Source organism: Hibiscus syriacus, unplaced genomic scaffold (genome assembly GCF_006381635.1).
Source record: "Hibiscus syriacus cultivar Baekdansim isolate YM2019G1 unplaced genomic scaffold, ASM638163v2 tig00111303_pilon, whole genome shotgun sequence".
NCBI lineage: Eukaryota > Viridiplantae > Streptophyta > Magnoliopsida > Malvales > Malvaceae > Hibiscus > Hibiscus syriacus.
Window position 1 is genome coordinate 255,238 of NW_024063049.1, and position 18,607 is coordinate 273,844.

Genomic DNA, 18,607 nt, shown 5'->3' on the forward strand with positions numbered 1-18,607 from the left:
ATATGTGTGACAAGATAGTTGAAAGCTTGTGTAGCAAGCGGAGAAACCAACGTGTTCTGCGCTCCCTTACTGCAGGAGAACCCCCTGCTGTCAACCCTGATAAGATTAATGATGAACTGGATTTAAGGATAGCCAGTGTTATTCAAAGTGCAGGGCATTGTAGCGAGGGTGTTGGCTCCTGGACAGGCTTAATGAAGCCTGATGTTACAGATAGGAAAAGGCCTGTTGCCATTGTTACAACTGCCAGCCTTCCATGGATGACAGGAACTGCAGTAAACCCACTTTTTCGGGCAGCATACTTGCAAAATCGGCAAAACAAAATGTCACGCTCTTGGTTCCCTGGCTTTGCAGATCAGATCAAGAACTTGTTTATCCCAACAATCTCACTTTCGGTTCACCAGAAGAGCAGGAGAATTATATACGTAACTGGCATGAAGAAAGGGTTGGTTTCAAGGCTGATTTTAGAATCTCCTTTCCTGGAAAGGTAACCTTTGATGTACTGTTCCACTATATCACTCATTACACAAATTTTATCAATGACAATCTTTTTTCAAATTGTTTCTTAGTTTTCGAGAGAAAGGCGAAGCATAATACCTGCCGGAGATACTTCTCAGTTTATCCCATCAAAAGATGCTGACTTTGCCAGTTTGCAAGAACCAGAACACCTGAACTGGTATCATCATGGTAAACACTGGACTGACAAATTCAACCATGTTGTTGGTATTGTCCACACAAATTACTTGGAATATATTGACTTTCTTGAATTAGTTTGAACCATAAGATCAAGTTCAAGTTCATAATTAGACAACAAAAATTAAGTGAATTAAAACATCGAGACCAAATTCATGTAAATAATTAAATAAAGAAATTAACAAAAATACCAAATTAAATCCTGAGGTCAAATTCAGATACTATTATATTTATCGAATTTTAATTGATATTTAAGTTAATAAATTCAAATAAATTCTACTTTTTTTATTTTGCCTAAATAAATCAAAGTATTTTAGCTAGGTGGAGTTTATTTAGCAAAAACGCAAACTAGAGCTCTAGGGTTTTTTTTTCTTTTGATAATCAAAGTATTCTGTTTTCCAATGAGGTAAATGAAAATTGATACACATGAGTTTTTGATTAAGTTTTTGTGTTTGAATGTGATTTTAGTTCGTATATTCAATTAAGGTTTTCTTTTCATGTTTAATTATATAGTTTTCTTTATCTATATGGTTGATTTTAACTTTTTTTTATCTTGTATCCAATAATCATAAACACGACCCTCTTTCTAAAATAAAAAGACATGAAATATCATACACGATCAACGATAAATTTCTTCTATAAAGTAGCATTGTGTTCACACATTGCAAAACCGTGTCTCTATTCTACATTCATGTCCATCCCAATGCTAAAGAATAAGAACAAAGCAAATTGCTTGCAATATGAAGAGTGCATAACTATTGGCATCTCTTGCAAACTACACATATGAAGGAATAAAATGGGGGAAAAAGAAATGAATTAAATGCTAAATAGTCACAAACTCAACCAATCTAAATCACAAGTTCTGCCCTAAATATACCAAGAACCAAAAATACTAATTTGTTGGAACAGGGAAATCTTTGAGCTTTAGAAACACAGGTCCTAAAATTTTCTGTCTTCCTCTTGGAACAATCGCCGGAATATTTTGCTCGAAAATTTCACTCTATACTTCTATAGGATCAACATCCAGCAGCTTTTAGAAAGTTATCATATGGAGTTGAGGCTGGTAAACTGAATGAGGGGGGATGGTTATGGTACTCAGTTGCACACGGCATTGGAAGAGTGCCGAGCGGTTGTTTGAAAGGATTGGTACTGTCAATTTGCTCAAGGACCGGACTCACCTGCGTTTTAAGTTTGGTTGCGAATGTTAGATTCTTTTTCAAGCCATCTGTGTTCTTAGGGCCCCACAAAGCACGTACTTTTCTTGCGTAGAACCAAGGCATGTTCATGGTGCATATGACATGTATGAAAATCAATGCTGACATGGGAAATGGGATTTACCTGTTTTGTCATGTTATCTGGATGTTGAAAAGATAAGCTAATCAAGCTTTCTTGTCTGAGTCGAGCTCATCAAAGGAGACATATTTTGTTGCTTTCCTGTTACGAGTGCCTCGCAATGACGGGCTATTTCCTTGTAAGACAAGTCCGGTCAGGTGGAGATGGGACTTCTTCCAAACTGATATGCCGTCTCCACTACCTGCGCAGATAAAGAAAATAATTATGCTTGTTCTATCTCAACAAAATAATCGATGCCTATCATCAATTCCCCTTATCATTGTTCCGAATATATGAGTTATTCTGTTCTAGGTGTCGCTAGTGTTTCCGAACAGAGTAAAAACGAATGTCACAGCGAACATACTGATTCTAGGAGTTGATTGACATCCGCAAGTCCTGGAATTTCCACAGCAAACTCCGAACTATCCTTGGTTTGGCCTTCAAATGGTTCCAGAAAAGCATCATTATCATCATCATCGATTAACAAAACCGAAGCTCCCGCAAAAGGAATCACTTGAGTTCCAAGCATTGTGGTAGATAAAATTCAGAAGGTGATGCAAGGGATATTTACCTCAATAGATTTATTGTCTTCAGCCCCAGCTTGATATACTTTATGAGGAGTATCCATAGAAAACTGGGCAACACACATTGTCGGGCAAGAATTCATTCAGCAGCTGTTCCCCTATGGTGGACAATTCAAGCTGCCATATAGTCACCAAATATTAGCATAAGGTAATTACAATAGAAAATACTAGTTCTTTGATGATGCATCAGGGTCAAAGATTCTCGAAATTTGGGATAAAAAGCTTTACCTCCGACAAGTTTCCCAAAGTTTTCACAATTTTAGAAGCAAGAGTTTCCCTACTTTGTTCTGGAGCTATCTGAATTTCCGAGAGTCTTTAAAGCCACAGCATCATCTTCTTTAGATCTATAAACATTTGTTGGATGGTCAGGCTCAGTGTTAACTGCCTGTAACTTACAATCGTCCACCAAGCGCAAAAATGGATCATCCTATGGATAATAGAATCATGGCACATCAAAACAAGACCGAATAGTCAGTCAGATGAAACCATGGCACATCCAAAAATGGATCATCCTATGAATTGATATTTTGCATTAGAAAAGATAGAAACTTCAACCTTATTCCAGAAGGAAAAGCAGTATGGTTTCATAAATGAGAAGTTTCATACCATTATTTCTGTAAGTGCAACCTTGGCAGAATCAATGATAGGGCGAACATTAAATGCTTTTGATGAGAATAGGATCATTGAAGTTGCCAAGGTGAAAAGAGATCTATGACGTGACGGTGGCAGTGGCCCTGCAGCATTACCGGAGGTACAATTGATTTCTGATTTGATAACAAGATATAGTAAACTCCCATTTTTAATACTTGGAGGTAACCTACACAAAGATAACTAATACTTTTTTAACTAGCCACTTTGGTCTGTTAAGAAAGTAAACGATCACATCAATTGAGGATTTTATAAATGAAATTCATCAATATAGCTGAAAACATTAGAACATAAGCACTGAAGAAAATAAACAAGTTAATAGCAAAGCAATAAACTTGCAGATGTCTTATAACAAGACTAAACCAACTTACATTATCAAACTCTGCCGAAATGTGAGAATGTTCACCCATTAACCAAATCTACACGAGAAGATAGAAAATTGAACGTGCACTAGAGTAGTTATATATACAATTTGGACAGAGAAAAAAGTGAACTGCAAGGAAGAAAAGAATAATTGTGAAAGGGAAAATCATTGCCTTGGTTCTTGTGAGAAAGGTGAATTGAAGTGAACCTTGAAGGCATTCATTCTAAGTAAATAAGCAAACCTTCGAATCTAGTTCTTCTGCCTTCATTGCATGTACTGTATATAATATTAGTTTGTTCTGGCTTAATTTCCCAGAACCTATATAATTGTTGGTCGAGTTATATGATTTAAGGTGCACTTTTATCATCTATTTCCAAGAAATCCAACTAAAAGTTGATATATTCATGCATGTCAAAACAAGAGAAGCTTCTTGAATGAGAATACCGATGAAGAAAGTGCTTGCAGCCCAGCTGAACATAGATTCGTCTCCCTTTCACCTTCCCCAATTTCTTGAGCTAACTGACAAACTTTTGGAATAAAGCCTTCTAAGTTTGACATGAAAGTACTATCCTTCTGCTGAATTGGTAGATAAAATTAGTTTGAAGCCTGTTTCCATAAACCTAATAACTAATAAAAGTAAAATAATTCCGCAAGCTGGAAACCCATTTTTCATGACACTTGAAGCATACAAGTAATGCTAAAAGTACCAACCTGATTAATTACAAAGTCAAAATGAGCCTGAAATCCTAGAATTTGCTTTTCATACTGCCTTGTTTGATCCAGCAAAGTCTGTATAATGCTCTGTAAACTAGTAGCAAATAGTGTCCTATAAAAAATGGTTGATAACCAGAAATCGAGTGAGTTCAAGGAAACACTAAAAGTAGGAAGACAATTAAAATTTCTTCCGGCGCGCGTTTGATTCAGATATTGACCCTGAAATTACTATATGGTTGTTGTCGATCTTTTGGTAAAAGGTTTAACATGATTAATATGAACAGACTTTTCCTTTTAACAACTCAAACATTTGATCAAGAAACATGATCACTTGCATCTTTATCAGTACAAATAATAGAAAAACACTCAACACTCTCAAATTTCGAGACCAATCTCAATAATTCAAGGGAAGAATCCATAAAGGTATAACAAGTTTCAGTAATAAGAGTATCATACTGATAAGAGGAGGCTTTTCATTATGAATGAAGAGTATTTTCCTTGTTGAAATAGACTTACAATCACATCTAAGCACAATACTATAAAAATAAATATTAGATAAGAATTTGGAGAATTGAGGTTCCTTGTTTTATTATAAATCGCTTTGGGTAAGGAAATCGAAAACAAGAGAGAATAAAATATCCCATTATAGAACAGTCTTGATATGATTCAAAACAGTGAGATACAAAGCCATAGAGCTTGTAAATGCACACAACAATTTTCACTGATCGAAAATTCTCATTCCTCGACTCCTTGTAGCACCTTTGCTCAAGGGAATCATTGATCTGATCATAACATTTGCCAGAACTAGTTGTAAGGATACTAGCATAATTGACTAGTAATGAAACAGTAAGATTTCAAAGTAATATTAACAAATCAAAAGCATATCCGAGGCTTAGAAATATACTATACCTTTGGGATGCGTAAAGGATTTTTCGAAACATATTCACGTAGTTTTTCAATCTTGCGATCATTTGGTCCATCCTCCTATGACATAAAAACTTCAACTTATATGACTAAATAAGGTGGAAGGATATAATTTAAAGCAAAATACAAACAAATGCTAAAGCTGCAAATCTTCATACATTATAAAGACAGAATGATTAAAATGAGTGAATCACCATCTTATGACTAATGTTTAATATTTTAATCAAAATTAAATTTAAACATTTTGAAGAAAAAATTTCATGAATATTTTAATCAAAATTAAACTATTTAAACAAACAAATGACGTTAATGTAGTCACTGAATTACACCAAATTGAAGTATATAGACTAAATTTCAAATTTGAATATAATAAAAGGGTCAAGACTAAATTTGATCTATTTTGAATTTTTTATTATGTTGAAAATCAATAAAAGAAAAAAAATCTCAGAAAATTGATTTTAAATTTACCTAAAAAATTAATATTAAATGGGTAAACAATATGGATGGTCCTGACTATAAGATGTTTTTTTGTTAAGTCCTCCATCTATAAAAAAATTACAAAAAAAACCCAAGTTAAATTTACACAATTTAATACAAATAAAGCCTGCATAATTTAAGAAACAAATAAAACTTTCCTTCGAATTTAAAGGGACAAATCTATCCTTTTTCCAATTTCATCGTACCTGTTTTCCTCCTACAAAGAAATTAACTGCCAGCGCCATGCCTAAACAAGGACACTTCTTTTGTCCGATGGTGTGCGTTCAACCGTTTTACCACTAGATTGGCTGCTCTTACTGCTATTCCCTCCGGACATTCTCGGAACAGAACGCTGCATGAATCGGATTGGAATTCCGCCCATGTCAAAATCCTCCTTCAAAGATTTGGTTAGAAACCTTACATATGTATTGGAAAGCTAGGTGTTCCCACTCACGAAGGCGACGAAAGTTGGAGGCCTGGCTTTCACTCGAGTGAAGTACTTGATCTTGGTTTGAGCACCATGGTCTTTCCAAGAATGCCGGCTCGTAACCTAAACCAACAGAAACAACGACAGATTGAAATAGACAAACATATCAAATCGAGTACAAAATTATACACTTTCAGGTTTCTAAGATGAGAAAAAAGTAAAAGATATCAACCACAGACCTTGCGCAACCAACGGTTAAGACGTGCAGTGGACAACCTTAAACACCACTTCTCATATGTATCGATGACTTGAGACATGACAGCAGCACACCCTTTTCCGTCTATTGCTGAGATGAACACAACTGGTATCCCAGTTATCTGTTGCCAAGGCCATGATAACATAAAAAGATCATCTAATGGTGATAATCAAATACATAATTCATCTATAGAAGATCCGGGTGTGCAACGAAAAGCACATAACATCTCAACTTTTTCACACATTTTCCATTATTAGTTAATCTATATAAGATCCGGGTGTACGACGAAAATCACACAACATCTCAACGTTTTCACACATTCTTCTATTATTAATTACTAAAATAGGGGTATAACCATCTGAATTTCTTGAGGAACAGCTTCCATGATTTTTTTATATAACACGGAATTTCTTTTCCCCTTTAGAAGATCCATCTTGTTCACAATTACAGCCAGACCACGACCTTCTTCCACAGCTTGTCTTGCTATAACTACTTCAGCATGCGTCAAGCTACGCCAAGCTTTTGCAACCTGAAGATTGTCCCATAGAGATGTCAATGAGATTAAATTTACGCTTATTCCATAATCAAAATTTTAATCTACTATTTGCCCGGGGTAGTTCAGATTTTCTAATTTTTCATATATCTGGAGAGTCCTTGGAGATCATATCCCCCATAATCGTGTGTCAGACATGAGTACATAAGAAAAATAAAGAGTTGGAGCAACATTGACCTAAAGCTTCCAAACATGTGAAGCATCAATTATGCCCATCATATTAGAAAAGGTTGGCCTCGAACCCGATCATTTAAATATACGATACATTATATATAACGAATGAAAAACCTCTTCAGCATCAAGAACCAAAGCAACTACATGAGCTCTCATCAGATTTTTCTCGACTGCATGATACTCAATGAAGCAGGACCTTTATGCCGATCTCCTCTTTGCAACCACCAGCAGTATCAACCTGGATATAAACACATCAAAATCAAAATAAGAAATACTTGAACTAAAAAATCAGTTCATTCAAAGACTTAAACCAAACAGCTACAAATACAGTATCAGACTAGCCAAGAGAATAGCCTTGGTAAATTTCGGATTTAGATTAGTCGTTATGATAATTAAAGGGAAACTGCCTTGTGATAACTTTCACGAGGACAGTTCTTCAGAGAGCCTCCATAATTTAGATAGTAAAAGACAACGAAAATGGACAGTTTAAAGAGACTTGGCATATATTTTTTTTTATGGGAATTGAAGGCCTCGTTAAAAACCTCCTTCATGATTAAAGGAGCTTATAGAGAAGCTCCTTAATCAGCGGAAGGAGGAAAAGAGTGCCTTAAGATTTCATTAACCATAGAAAATACACGATACAACCAGGGAGCCACCCCCAATACAAACAAAACACCAAAAACAACCTCAAACAATCCTACCAGAACCAGCCTAATCCAACGAAGCAACAACAACAGCCTAAAAAACAGACTGGCCAAACTAAAAGCCCAAACGTGGCCCGATAGACGCCCAAACAAAACAAAACAACAATAATAAAAGCCAAGGGTAACAGCTTACTAAAACCAAAGAAGCCAACTTCTAAGTCAAAAGCCACCAAGCTTTCTCATGATAAGAATACAAAACAGCACGCACATAGCCGCCTTTCCACCACATTAACTCGTCTTGTCAGCTAAGACCATCCGAACTTCCAGCTCCAAACAAAAATCATGAAGCAGACCACCTGAAACTTCTACTCCTTCCCCCGCCATAGTCTTCTGAAATCAGATACACTACTGAGCCATTAGACTCCCAACCCAATTCTTTCCCAAATTGCAAGGAATCGATCGCATCCTTCTGTTGGGACTGCCCCAATGCTGGAAAGTCAGAATCATATATGAATCTGTCATCAATAACAGACACCTCTTCCTCCCACTGCACCTTACTCTGATGGCTCTTGCTTCGGTAACCCCTATACTTCCTTTTGGGAGCTGTAAAATTATCTTGACAAATTTGGTCAGATCTATATTTGTTGCCAAAACCCTCCTTAGGTCTCATGTACTGCCTTGCGTTGCCCTTTGGATTTTTGTATGCGCAGTTGTAAGAAAGGCCCTCGTGAATCCCATCCTCCACCACCCTTGACTCAACCCGACCATCCAACATGGGGAAATCATTATAATAATCCTTTGAGCCCTCAAAAACACGTGCAGACTCACTACTTTTCCTGTAGGAATCTTCTTTCTCCCCCTCCGCGTGAACCAACAGATCCACTTTATCCTTTAGGCTCACATATTCCAAATCCCTTGACACTAAGCGACCATCCAGGATGGGAAAATTAATTAAATAATCCTTACTCCCCTCACAACCACGTGCAGACAAACAATTGTCCTTAAAGACATCCACTGCTTCTCTCTCCGCGTGCACCAGCAATGTCTTGTGTTCCCCCACTTCCTCAAGTTGCGAAAGAACCATCCCCTGACCCACAACGGCCCTCCTCGGACCCATCATCAATTCCTCGCCTATGTTCCTGTCCTCCACGCCCTCACCCGACAAGAAGCTGCCTCTAGCACTATTCCCTAAACAACAGAAAAAAATTTCTTCTTTCTCAGAATACCCCTCGGCAGACTGCACCTCCGAAGAGTGCACGAATCTTCCTGCATCTTCAGCACCCACCTCCAGCTCAGGAAACTTAACTGGAGAGGCACCAACGAGCTCCCCCACCTTGGATAACGGGGATGCGAATGCCTCTTCCAGCGAAGACGACTCTACCCACTTAATAAAAATTCTGCACCATCCTACCAAGCTGTCTTTGATAGTTGAGAGCTTACTCTCATCAACAGAACCAAAAATGGGAGCCTCCGTATGACTAACATCCTCCACTACACTCTTGCCCTCGACTGGATATGGACCAGAGAACTTCTTCCTCCAGAAAACATCACGAGGATAATGTCTCGCCATGAAAATTCTAACTTTGTTACCTTGAATCCAAGATCTATCAACACAGTTGATAGCCTTCCTCGCGTCCTCCAGTCTGGTGAAACGAACAAAACCAAATCTACTTCCTCCCCTGCTTCTTTTATTAGGGATGAAAGAATCAACCACCTCGCCATATTTATTGAAAAATAACCAAAGACCTTGGAAATTTAAACTCTCTGGAATGTTGAAAATGATCACTGTGAAACAGTTTTTCCCAACAGGAACTCTCACCTTACTCGCCATCAAAGAGAAATGAAAAGGAACTCTCTGCAATGGTGAGACTTGGCATATATATATATATATGTGTATGTAAAGAGGTATGGCATATAATGTTTAAATAGACAGTTTTGATTATATCAAAGCCCAAGAATCATGTGATGAAACAAAGAGTTAAAACTAGCTAAATATTTATACCAGATAAATCGTTCTCCCTTGATACTGAAATTGTGCTCTCACTGAATCTCTAGTCAAACCAGCTTCAGGACCAACCAAAACGTGATCTTCTTGTAACAATGTATTCAGTAATGTCGACTTCCCAACATTCGGTCGGCCAACAATAGCTAATTGTAGTGGCACCTTAGATTCTTCATCAACCTTACAAGAGTCACAATTCTAGTTGAAATTTTCGTCTTGGCTACTGTTGCCTACGGCAAGTAAAAAACAAATGTGATGATAAACTCAGAAAACAGGGGAGGAAATAATGAGTGTCTTCATAAGAAGTGTACAAAACACCTGGGCTATGATCCACTTTTTCCTAGAAATCCACCATAGTTGACGAAAGAAAGTGAAAATCATGTAGCCACGGCTTAAGTTCCATTTATATTCACACCATAGTATGTTTGGATCTAAAACCTAAGCGAAGGGTGTATTTGATGAACCACTAAAAATTCTTAGACCCGTTTAAATGAAAACTTTTAATGGTTTGATGTTATCAATGTGTATGGTATATTATTTTAAAATTCAATTAAATGGAAAATTTTCATTAATTTTTCAATCTTAAGCCATTAAAAGGTACTTTTTTTATAAGAATTGAAGGCCTCGTTAAAAACCCCTTGCCCTAGGATATCATTCAACTTGAAATAACATAAGATACATCCAGAAAAAACACCCCCATCAAAAACAGAAAACCACAAAACACCCGTAAACAAACATATACAACAAACTAACTTAGCCTAATCCAACCTAGCTAAGGCAACATCCTCTACTTGGCTAACCTGTTTACCACCCTAATAACACCATTACAAACTTTAAGCCAATACAAAGCCCAAAGAAGAGCACAAAACATTTAAACAATAAACCTGTAACTATCAGCCAATCCCCTCCTTAGCTAACTTGTTGGCCTCCATGTTACAACTCCTAGGAATCAATCTAAGAAAGATATCCTTATCAGAAATTGAAGCCCCAATGTCATCCACCAGAGCACTAAAAAATGTAGGGGTAGAGTGCGGCTTTGAAATCCATTCCACTGCATTTTTACAATCAGTCTCAATAATAAGTTTTCCCTTCTTAGCCCAAACAGAGGAATAGAAACCATCAATTCCTTCCTTAATAGCTTTCAATTCTGCCAAAATAGGAGGACCAGGCCCTACAGCAGTAGAGAACGTTGCTAAAGTATAGCATTTTGAATCTTTTAAAATACCTCCAATTCCACCTTGCAACCCATCTCCTCTGACTGCCCCATCAACATTGAATTTAAACACATCCGGTGGAGGAGGAATCCAACAATTAACCTTCTTTGAGAAAGGAGAAATATGAAACTTATCTGCCAGCGAAGGATCCCCAACTAGTAAAACTGTCTGAATACGAACAGTAGGGTATTTAGCTAAATACAACCAGTTTTAGCTAATTATATTAACCTTGTATTCTTTTCTTTTTAGCTATTTTTTACTTCTGTTAATGTGATATACTTTTTCAATTTATATAATATCTCTTAAGCTTTCTTCTTCAATAGAATACCGAACAATTTTCATAATAACAATCCAATAACTAAGTTTTCTATTTAATAAATATCTCCTAAGTTCAACAAAGCCCAAAAATTAATTGCAACACAACAGCTATCTGATCATGAAGGACAGAGAGTTTTAACGATAACAGAAGTGCTTACCATCTAAAACTTTGTTCATGTAACTCTCAAGCATTGGCCGGAGAGATTCATAAAGCATTGTCATTCCCAGCCCTGTCTCAGCAGATATAGCAATTGGTTCACCAAATCCTAATTTCAAGGCTTCTGTAGCAGCTTCAGCAAAAGAGTTTGTATCATTATGAAGCGATTCAGATTTATTCATGGCTACTATAGGATTGACTCCTGGTGCATGCTTGCGTAACCACCTTCCAACCTCCTGATCCAATGGATGTAGCCCAGTTCTAGACTCAATAAAGTACAAAAAAATAAATTTTAATTAGCACATACTGGAGAAAGAAACCCTCAAAATAATGACCTGAAAACTTTTGCACCCAACACCATGATTAAAGATGTTAAAGAAATTGATGTGATGCAATGTAATGTCCTCTCAAAATTTTCAAATAAATTTTTAAAATAATCAAACTGTGCAATCATAAGTAGATATCCATGCATGTATAAGGGATCCATAATAAGACTGACCTGACATCAATAAGAAAATTGCAAACTGAGTTCTAGCAAGCACATTTGCGGTCATGGCAGCTGTTCTATTTAGAATAGATCCGGATGAAGCTTCTGTTTCCAAGCCAGCAGAATCCAATACTTTAAACCGCAGATCCCCCAATTTAGCAAGCCCTTCCCTTATGTCTCTGGTGACATGATCATCAGGTGTGTTGTACACAAGAGCCTCTCTCCTCCTTATCAAGCTAAACAGTATTTGACCAGAAATAAATAAAAATTTCAATTAGATAACATTATAAAATTGTGTGATTCATTGAAAAAGACAGGAGATTGAGAGCGAGAAATTAGCTACAAACCGGTTAAACAATGCAGACTTCCCCACATTGGGATGACCAACAATCATGACAGTGGGAAGCAGATTAATGTCTAATTTGGTGAAATCAATAGGTTTTTTATTGGCAACTGTAGCCCCTTCAGGAGTCTTGGAATGAGATTGAGACACACCATCCTTAGAGACAGTTAACGTGCAAAATCTCACAGTAGCTTGAATCGAATTCCTGAAGTTGTTAAGCAGATGAACACTTCCATAACTCTTGAAAACAGATGAAAACACCATATCAGCAGATGAACACTTCCAAATAACACTTTAAAAGAAAAGAATACATAACAAAATAAAAAAAGTGAAAACAACATTAAACAATAGCTCTGCATAAAAGGTGTTACATGTTTATAGCGAAGCTCGTAGGCCTGCAGATGATCTTTCTTCTCTGGCTAAACAAAGTAGCTGGAGACTCGCATGTTTAGAGCAATATTTTTTGCAGGTGGCACATTCTATATGTTAGAGGGGTGCTGGGATCTTATATGATTTAGTAGTACACTTGGTTTATTCTTAATATGATACAACTACAAAAAAAAACAATACGATTCAAATATATATATGTTCAAAACTTATATAACACAAACTGTTAAGTATAAAAATTTATATAAAATACACAATAGAGTATATCAACTCCATTCGAAAACACGGACAACTGACAGTTCTAGTCTAAGCTCTTATGTAACACAACCCCCCCACCACCACCCCACCACCCCCAAAAAAAAAGCTCAGTAGTACTTACATAAAAGAATGAAATTTTAACATTGAGTATCAGTTTAACAAAATTGAAAGGAAGAAACAACTTTTATCTAAGTTTGAGCTGCTCCATAGCATTAAACTTGATAAGCACGCTCTTTAGTTCGCTAGAGAAAGACTATATTTGAATACCAAATTTCAGAATAATCTTAATCTAACTCAATAAATCAAAACATCTCACTGATTCTTCCATTCTACCATATTTCAATCCTATAGCAAATGTAAGAAATGTGATCCAATTATCAGGCTTTTGTTTTTCATAAAAGAACAACCAATTACATAAATTGAAACAATTCTAGAACTTAAAGAAAGAGAGTTACCTGAGAAACGGGAGCTTTGAAGTCGTTAACAAGAGCTGAAGTACACAGATTATCTCCGGTGCCATGCCGATAGTGTCTCCTTAAATACTCCGTTGTTGCCGCCTTCGCCGTACTCCTAAGTCTAATGCGGTTCCAAATCATTTACTTTTTTTCCTTCTTACCAATTCAGAAAACGCTCGCTTTTCTCCCACACGACGGCGACAACCCCAAAATACTACACCTTGTCCGGCCGGCCTCGACCGGAGCTCCAATCACCGACCAGAATGAATCGCCGAAGAAGCTTTTAGTGATTGTTTAGCCTAATTTATCTCAAGGAAGCAGAACAAGAAGGCAAGCCTGTCAGCCACCGCCATATAAGAGATGTTAGCCACTTAAGTTCGGTTCTTCCCTAGCGGGCATAAACGGTCCGTTTTGGGGTGGTATAAAAATGACGGGTGATTTTCTTTTAGGGATAAAGCAAATATTTAGTCCTTCAGTTTAACTTTTTCCAACTTGATCCTTAAATGTTTTTTATATTAGTGTTGAACTTTATTTTTTTGTGGATTAAAATTTAAAGTTTATCTAATATAGAGATTAATGTAAACGAAAAAATTACTCACTAAACTAAAAAGTATTAAATTTAAAAATTAAATGTAATTTTGTCTCTTATTTTCAAATCAATTTTCTTTGTAATTAATCTAAATCATTTATTGTAGAATTTATGATAATGTCATTATTTCAACTCAATATATTTTATTTGTGTTATCATGGCTCAAACATTAAAATTTAATATCTCGTCTCATTATATCAATTTATAGTTCATGGCAAAAATACACAATCACATAGACAAAACTAAAATAAGGGTGGGAGGTATTGGTCTTTTTTTCTTCTAATAGTAATTACGATTTTATAAGTTTAAATATTAGATAAATTAAATATCATCTCTAAATTTTAAGTTTAGATATTTAATAAATTTTTATAACTTAACATTTTAATAATTTAGTCTCGTCTGATGTTTGATCTTAACATTGTTTGTTCCTTAAGTTATAAAATAATTAAATCCATATAATATAAAACATTATACTTTATAAATTATCTGCTGTAATTCTACTAAATCAAGATAGATCGAGTAAATATCGAAAAAAGTTACATCTGTAACATAAAACCTCACGTTCAAGCTCTAAAAAAGTTTCAAAATAACCAAAACCTAAGAGCATCATTCCCCTAAATTTGACCTTAAATTCTCTGGAATCAAACTATCATTTTACTACAAAAACCCTCTATTATCAGGAAACCCGAAGCAAGTTTACTTCATGCTAATAAATCGAGGGTGACTAATGATAGTTGTCCTCTAAATATTTTGGGATTTGAGATACAGCTAGGTTGGGTGTGGGAGATTCTTACAAGTGAGGGTTGTCAATGGGGATTAGGGTTCATTGGTGTTTCATCCCCAATTTTGCTTCTCGATTTACTCTATTTGCTCTTCAATCTTAGTGAGATTGATTCTTGCTCTTCTAGCAGTGCCTTTAAGTTCTATTACAGATTGATTGCTATTTCGTGCTAGAATTTTGGCTCAATTTTATATTTAGTTTTAAAGTCATGAGTAGGGGTGTAAACGAGCCGAGTCGAGCTCAAGTATTGCTGAGCTCGACTCGACTCGAAAACTCGCGAGCTTAAAATTTTCAAACTCGACTCGAACTCGAAATCCTAAACTGAAGCTCGTGAGCAGCTCGAAAAGGCTCGAAATGAAAAAAAATATTAAACTTAGCTCGATTGAAGCCTTAAACTCGAACATGAACCTTAAATACAAGAAATCTTACTGTATTTTTTTTATTAAAAAATCAATACATAAATATTAATATTATTAATAATTTATTTCTAAAAAAATAAAATCTTAATATATTATATTTTCGAGCTACTCACGAGCTTTTCGAGTCAAATATCGAGTAGCTCGTTTCGGCTCGTTAAAAACTCGAGTCGAGCTCGAGCTCGAGTCGAGTCCATTCGATCCGAGTATTTATCGAGCTTTGATCGAGTCAATCTCGAGTAGCTCGCGATCTGTCTCGTCTCATTTACAGCCCTAGTCATGAGATAATATTCTCCTCTGTGTGGGTATCGCGATAAGATATATTGGGTCTGGAGTTTATTTGCGTCTACTATTTCTGCATACAAGGTGTTTGTGAAAAAGTCTCAGTAAAATAGTCTATTAGCTCAACAAGTTTTGTGGTAGAGTTACGTTGTTAAAAATTGTCATAGAAGGTTTCTATCATAAATTAAAAGATATTTTCATAGTTACTGGTCTCTTTGGAAGCTTTTCATTAGCGATGAGGATTACGGGTAGTCAGAGAGAGTTTGGGAGGGATGGTGGAGCCGATCGATATGCTCATATGTCAAAAGGCTATTCAGTCTTTGTTAACAATATTAGTAAGAGGATTCATCCGTATGCACTGAAGGAATCATTTCAGGTGTATGGAGTGGTGATAGACTTTTTCATTGCGTTCAGAAGTAGGAAAAGACTTGTTGTTGCTTCTACTTTTACTTTTGTGAGGTTTAAGAGTATGACTGAAGCTAATTTAGATGTTCTTAGGGCGGATGGTCGAATTATGGACGGATTCAAAATTAGAGTTTTTCATAACAAAGATGGTGCAGTTAGTAATAAGGTTACAGAGAATGGCAGAATGGTAAACAAGGTATGGAAACCAGCGTTAAGGGATTCTAGATCCTTTAAGGATGTAGTTGACGGTATGCAGGCAGGAGGTAGAAATATTCAAGATAGGATAGTATTTCACCAGACTCATGTAATAAAATAGTCTGATAATGTATTTCATGTCAATATTGTTGATCACAATATCTCGAATGGTTCTTTGAACAATAAAGCAATAGGCAGAAACATCCTCGTTCCTAGAGAGGAGGTACGGTGGAGTGAAAGTTGTTTAGTGGGGAAAATTAAAAGAATGTTCAATGAGGATATTATTCAAACAGCTTTTTGAGCTGAAGGTTTGGAGGTTAAGGTCAGTTTTTGGCACGATCTCTTGGCGGTTTTATAATTTAGTGGAAAAGATGATCGTCAGGTTTGTTGGGGTAGAATGGAGGAATGGATGAGCCTCTGGTTTGATGAGTTGCAATTATTGGAAGGCTATGAGCAAAGGTTAAAAATCAAAGTCTGGTTATTCTTAAAGACGTTCCTCTTCTAGTATGGTCTGATAAGTTTTTCAAGGAACTAGGTAGCTCGTGGGGTACAATGTTATCGATCCATGAAGATACTAGGAGAAGGGTTAGATTCAATGAAGCGAGAATATTGATGGAGGTGCAGTTTGAGTCGACCTTACCAGAGAAGTGTAACATTATTGTTAATGGTAGAATTTTTACCATTAGAATTAATTCGGAAATCCAAGAGGAGAGCAGGGTTTTCATAGATGGTACCACAGTCGGTGGTGGAGCCTGGTTAGCAACTGAAGAACATCAGGGGCTAGTTTCAAGGGCCCAAGAGGATTGTGCCAGTGGTGTTGGTTCTGATGCAGATTTTGTTGCAGACAGTAATACTGAGTTGTTGAGACAGTGAAGCGATAATGGTTTGATGGTTGTTATAATGGAACATGCAGCTTCCAAAATGGTACAAATGGACGATGTGGGTGAAGGATTACACGAAGTGATTGTGTTATCTAATGATGGGCCATTGAATCAGTGTGCAGATGAAAGTTTTGGGCTGATGGAATTGAATAGATGTGCTGACCAAGCTCGGATGTCCCTATCTTTATCAAACAACTCTAGACTAATGGATGTGCCTATTGAAGAAGTTTCTTTGCTGTAAATTTTGGATGAGGATTCTTGGGTTGAAGATCGTGTCTTTAAGGTTGGGAAAGTTCCAACGAATATATTAGGCACGTTAAATTCAGCTATGGCGAAGAAAAATCGTGTGCCAAAAGGGGAGTTAAGACGGTCAGTGGTAAGAATTCATTGCTCGACAAAGTTGTGATAAGAAAGAAAAAGATTGATAGTGGCCGAAGGTTGATGGTAAAATCAAGAAGGCATCCGAAACATAGTGATTTTCTTGGTGGGGGTACTCAAGGATGATGTTTGGGTCTCGGAAACGAAGCAAAGGCGTCATTAGCCGTAGGTGAGGCGTTGGGCGTGCAATTTGCAGTTTCAAGAGAGACGGTGCTAGAGAGATTGGATTCCTTGGAGCCTTCGGGAAAACCCTGAGTTCGTATCTCTTATGTGCTTTATTTTATTTTTTGGGTTTTGTTATTATATGGATTACGGCCTATCTGTATTAACTTGGAATGTGAGAGGTATGGGAAGGAATGAGAAGGTTAGGGATATTAGTCGGGTTATTGAATCGCAAAATCCGAATGTAGTTTTGTTACAAGAATCTAAAGCTAATTCAATTCATGCTTCTGTTGAGAGAAGAATAAAAGGTAGATTTAATAAGGAAATGATATTCTCGCCTGCAGAAGGTGCTTCAGGAGGCTTGATCACGTTGTGGGATAGTAGTGTATTTAGTGCTTTATGTCATTTAATTCTGAGAAGAATTGTAGCATTGAAAGGTATGCTGGTTTGGAATAACATGGAAATAGGCATACTAAATGTCTATGGTCCGAATACGCATGGTGATAGAATGGTTTTTTTTTATCAGTTGAATGAAGTAATTGAGATTGGAAGCTGCCGATTATTGTGGGAGGAGACTTTAACACGGTGAGATCGGATTTGGAAAGAACAGGTGGGCACGATATATCGAATTCTATTTCAATCTTTGAAAATTTTATTTCAAAGTGGGATTTGATTGAGGTTCCAATTTTTGGGAGTGTTTTCATATGGTTTAGGGGAGGATTTAATACGGCAGCTAGTAGATTAGACAGGTTCTTAATCTCAACTGAAATAGCATGTCTTTTTCCGAATTTGATGCAGTGAACCCTTCCTAGAAGTCTATTTGATCATAAACTTGTCGTGTTGAGAGAAAAGAAGCCTAAAAAGGTTTGCATGCCATTCAAATGGTTTAATCATTGAGCGGATGATCCTTTTTTATTTGATAGAATTATAGGAGTTTGTGAAGCCAACAACGGTAAAGGTGTGCAGTTTGTTTTGATGACAACAAAAAAAGTGTCTAAGGAATGGGAGAGTGCAATCCGTGCAAATAAGAATAATTCGGCTGTAGAGATTGGGAAGCAAATTGATATATTAGATAACTTGTGTATTATAAACCCGAACGATAATACAGTT

General features: G+C 36.5%; 1 long non-coding RNA gene and 2 pseudogenes across 2 annotated transcripts; 1 reads left to right on the forward strand and 2 right to left on the reverse strand.

The window, feature by feature from the left end:
* LOC120158049 overlaps positions 1 to 773 on the forward strand; it is a 40,823-nt pseudogene extending 40,050 nt beyond the window's left edge.
* A 551-nt stretch (positions 774 to 1,324) lies between these two features.
* LOC120158103 lies at positions 1,325 to 5,318 on the reverse strand. 2 transcript variants are annotated; one of them, XR_005519197.1, is made up of 10 exons: positions 5,242 to 5,318; positions 4,330 to 4,444; positions 4,063 to 4,191; positions 3,626 to 3,673; positions 3,213 to 3,340; positions 2,835 to 3,033; positions 2,594 to 2,723; positions 2,387 to 2,460; positions 2,029 to 2,224; positions 1,325 to 1,868 (listed from the first exon to the last, which is right to left on the reverse strand). It is a non-coding gene; the product is annotated as an uncharacterized LOC120158103 (long non-coding RNA). The 2 variants fall into 2 exon arrangements; XR_005519198.1 differs by having other exon boundaries at positions 4,063 to 4,194.
* A 496-nt stretch (positions 5,319 to 5,814) lies between these two features.
* Positions 5,815 to 13,806, reverse strand: LOC120158102 (annotated as a pseudogene).
* Between the last annotated feature and the right edge of the window lie 4,801 nt (positions 13,807 to 18,607).